Source organism: Glossina fuscipes, unplaced genomic scaffold (assembly GCF_014805625.2).
Source record: "Glossina fuscipes isolate IAEA_lab_2018 unplaced genomic scaffold, Yale_Gfus_2 1, whole genome shotgun sequence".
NCBI classification, from domain to species: Eukaryota; Metazoa; Arthropoda; class Insecta; order Diptera; family Glossinidae; genus Glossina; species Glossina fuscipes.
The window spans coordinates 29,637,553-29,642,163 of record NW_023998415.1 but is presented as its reverse complement, the minus strand read 5'-3'; the positions used below and the strand labels follow the sequence as shown (position 1 = coordinate 29,642,163).

Genomic DNA, 4,611 nt, shown 5'->3' with positions numbered 1-4,611 from the left:
TCACTTATTGCTCCCCGTTTACCCCACAGTTTGTATATATGTGTACCGTCATAGGAATAGTAGTAATCGTAACAGTTGTAGTAATGTTAGCCGGAATCAATTTGTGTGCGAACAACATAACAACATTTTTATGGCATTGTTGCGTTCTGTTAGTTTTGAGCTCGCAGTCCAAATAATATAAAACGTAACACGTAACAATAAAAATCTGTAAGTTTTTATGTGAAATGCGAACGAATGTGTGACGTTATGAGTTGGTAGACTATGTGAAACGCGTGCCAATGTGACGGTTCATTTCCAAACACCACGCGATTGCCTGCATAGAAAACAACAAAAAAAAAAAAAAAGAAAGAAAATAAATAAATAAATAAACAAATAAAGAAAAAATAGTTTATTGTGAATGTGAACGCACATAAGTGTATGCACTGCATATGAAAAGGCCACGCTGTGCGTATAGAATAGGAATAGAGCAGGATATGCATGTATGTGGGTAATTGTTGCTTTATGTGACAATATCTGAAACCGCCATGTGCAACGAATGCAACATGTTGTTGATTTGGCAACGTGAACGCCGGCTTCCCAGTGCTGAGCGAATGTCTCCTCTTTGCATGAAAAAAACTATAATCAAAAAAAAAAAAAAAATAATAGAAAAATAGAAAAGCAACTGCGGAAGAAAAGCTGCGTACCCTTCATAGTTGTTCATATTTTACAAAGTTATTCGTTTCGGGATTTTTTTAGATGAGTTTTCATTCATGCAACAGCATCCACGTTTCGCGTTCGAAAAGAATTCTATAGCCGCACAACTAACTGACTGCGTCTGACTGAATTGCGTTTAAAGGCAAATATTGCACAATGACGACTGCTAGAGACTTTTAAGGAAACAAAAAAAATAAAAATAAAAATAAAAATGAAACCGAACTAAGCGTCGTTGTCGGTGTGCACGGCTTGTTACTCTCCTGATAGTGACGATACTCTGATGGTGAGATTTTGACGATGATGATTATAATGATGATGATGATGATGATGATGTCGTTATGTTATTACTGTGTTGTTGCCTCTCGCTTTACCTTTCTCTGTCCGTCACTGTCAGCCTCTAAGAGTAACTTTCTGTCTAAGCAAGTGCATGATTGAAATAACCATTCATTGAATTGCGCCGCATACCCATTAACTTATATATATATATATATATATATATAGATAGATATATATATATGCATTACATTTATGTATAGCATATATATACATGTGTATATGTTTGTACAAGCGTGTGTGTGTGTGTGTGTGTGTGTGTGTATGTGTGTGTGTATGTATGTCATATTAAGTATTGTAAAACATTTCGCTGCAACGATTCGAACCAAACATGCATTTGTAAACACATGCAACGTTTCACTTTTGCAAAGAGTCGTTGAATGGATCTGATTGTAACTTTGGCCGTGACATTCAATGTCGCACTTTCAGTGGCTCTTAGGCATTTAGCTGCATTGTGGCTCACCGTCTGACACAGTTTAGCGTTAAAGTTAGGAATCCAACCTGCATCATGACTGTACACCACCAGCATAACGCTACCACTACGTTTTGGCAAGCGCTCGTTGCCAGACTTTTCACACACAAACAATATATGCATAAATGCGAACTTTTCCTTTAACACATCCAATGCTCAGCTCAGTGTAAATGCTATTGTTCGCAAAACCCTCACTAATAGAGAGTTTGGCTTTTATTTTTTCCTTAATTTTTTTTTTTTTTTTTTTTTTTTTTTTTCTATTCGCTACACTGTGTGTTTGTTACTCAAGTTTTTTATTTATTCGCTCTTTTGTAGTGAATAAACGAATAAACGAACAAACAAACAAACGAACGAACGAACGAACAATAAAGGTTTCATGTTTTACATTGAAACGGGTATGCATTCAGCAGGCAGTTGTAATATCTGCATCTCCGTTAGAACGTTTCCCTCCGTTCATGTCCGTTTGTAACGATTCATGGAACATGGCCAGAATGCTTTGCCGTGCGGTTAATTCGAAAGTAAAGTTTCCACTTGATCTACATTCATAACAAAGCTAAGGTTGCTGCTGGTTGCCATGACAGTCTGGAATGGATAGGCATACATAGTATGCACATATATCTATCTATGCCGCAGACACATTGACACAGTTTTTCCAAACATGTGCTGCTTTTTCTTTTTTGCTTTTTTTTCTTTCCTTTTTTATATATTTATATATATATATATATATATATATATATATTTTTTTTTTTTTTAATTAAAACTAAGTCGAGTTTTGTTGGATTCAGTCTACCGTTAGTAGAATTTATTGAAGGTCAACGTTTTCATTCCAAATGGAAAGTTCACCTGTTGTATATCCGCCTTATATCCACACAAGAACTAATATGCATCGATATTGCAACACTGGTATCGATTGCGAGTATTCACTGCTCTCCCCTTTGGCTCCGTCCATCATTAATGAGACTTGTTAAAGCATTTGCTTCGCATTTGGATCCACGGCATATGTAGCCATTTAAAACTATCTCATTTTTTTTTTTTTTTTTTTTTTTTTTAAGCAAATTTTGGCCATAAGGGTAACAGCAATAGCTGACTTAAATGCTAGTATTCGGATAACTTGTAAAGGGTCTTCCGCTTGCACTCAACGCAAATTAATTTTCATGAAATTTGTGAGAGGAGCTGCGAGCATTGACTGCCATTAATTTCCAAACACGTATTTCTTCCCATGACATTTGTGAACTCGATAACAGCTCAGTGCAGGCGCGCACCTTACACCATATTTTTGCCATATTCTTCACATAACAATCGTTGCTTTTCCCCTTCGCCGAAGGATCGGAGGTATATTCATTTTGTCAAAGCGTTTGCAACGTCCAGAAGAAAGCATCAGCGATTCCACAAAGTGTATATATTCAGGGTCTTCCGTCTGTGTATCTGTCCGTCTATATAATGTTTGCTGTAAATATTCTCTCGGCCGCCGACATAAAGCTATCGACTTCGGCAAAATTCGGCAAAAACATTAAAAATTTTTGCACGCTTGTTGGTATCGAAGGTTGAAGGACACGCCCACCATGCCATGTCAACTGAGAACACCTCGGTTTTTCAAAAAGAATGAAAACTTATGTACAAAAATTTGAACGCATACGCATGTATGGGCGCTGTTGTATCATTTGCGCACATTTGTACCACGCCCTATATTATGATGTACCAAAGTTTAATTTTTTTTTCCAATACCTTTCTAAGGCACAGAAATAAGCTTCAAAAAGCCCCATAAAGTATATAATTTCTTGGTCCATTGCAAATTTCGAATGCACCTAGTATTCGTCTGTCCATCTGTCTATCTGTGTTACTGCCCAGTAACCGTGATAAACATTCTCCCGTTAGTGAAAATGAAGATATCACCTAAATTTGGAAGTAACTTAAACCTTTCCAAGGATACGGCTAGAACGCCCACAACAACTATGCGAAAAAAACTTTAATTTTGAAAACTTTTATTTTCCACGCCCATTCCATATTAGAGAGGATGAAAGTTTAGTTCTTTTACTTTTCTCGCCTTTTTTAGGATAATCGTAGTGAATATAAAAGATTCGGTCACGACCGAATATAATTTTCTCATTTGTTTTGTTATTCAATCCGTTTGAAGATCCATGCGTTCATGTGTGTATTGATACTACGTATCTATATGCATATATACGTAAGCATATACAATTTCGCCCACACACACAATATATATATATATATATTTCATGTTTATTCAGATTAATGCATAGGTATGTATATGTTTACGAGGTGAGGATAAAAAGCTCTAAGCTCGGGAATTGAATTATTAATCTTCTCATGTCAATGATCAATAAAATGAATTTGATGGACAATGGACTTGTGAAGGGCGCTGAGAAATATTTTAATCACATTTTTTGTATCTCTTTGCTTATCACTTACATATTATGGCGAATTGCTATCAACTGAATAAATACATACCCTCTTCTACTCTGACTTGCTATTTCGCTCCTGAAGATCGTAGGCGCTCCAGAGAATACTATAAAAAAACAAATACAACATATTTTTTTTTTGATCCATAATTGTTTGACTCCTACTCGTATATGTTAACAAAATATCACACGTTGTTATTATACTATTGTTGTTGTTGTTATTGTTATTATTGTTTTTAAACCGTTATCATCATCATCGTCGTCGTCATCATTATTATTATTTTGGCATACCCGTAACGTCCTTATATAGGATAGGATAGTTGTTGTTGTATTTTCATCAATAGCTCGTGGCATTTTTAACACTTAATCGTGCGTGTTGAACGGTCTCCGTTCATAACACTCTGTTGGAATTAACAAGATTAGCAATAACCAGAGAGCCAGTGTCATACCGACGATGCCCGATTTGCCTTGCAACGGGTAGAATTGTGTGTAAATGGAAATTTTTGTAAAATTTCATTAATTTGCTGATGATCGGGCGCACATTGATTCGAGTCGTTTTAAATACGGCACCTAAAAGTAGATAATGAATATTTTTGTATTACTTATTCTTCTTCAACGTGAACGTAGAGTAAAGTAAAGTAGAGTAGAGTAGTAGGAAAAATTTAAATTTATTCTTTAACATCAAACAAATCA

At 35.6% G+C, this 4,611-nt stretch overlaps 1 protein-coding gene and 1 long non-coding RNA gene across 5 annotated transcripts in view; one reads left to right on the top strand and one right to left on the bottom strand.

Moving 5' to 3' along the window:
• LOC119645285 (DNA N6-methyl adenine demethylase) overlaps positions 1 to 4,611 on the top strand; it is a 201,031-nt gene that overhangs the window by 47,772 nt on the left and 148,648 nt on the right. The gene's annotated exons all lie outside the window — the stretch shown is intronic.
• LOC119645286 overlaps positions 7 to 4,611 on the bottom strand; it is a 29,132-nt gene continuing 24,527 nt past the window's right edge. Inside the window, exons 2-5 of the long non-coding RNA XR_005248646.1 lie at positions 3,968 to 4,488; positions 684 to 866; positions 410 to 615; positions 7 to 313 (exon numbers count right to left, since the gene is read on the bottom strand). This is a non-coding gene — a long non-coding RNA (uncharacterized LOC119645286). The remainder of the gene's footprint in view (positions 314 to 409; positions 616 to 683; positions 867 to 3,967; positions 4,489 to 4,611) is intronic.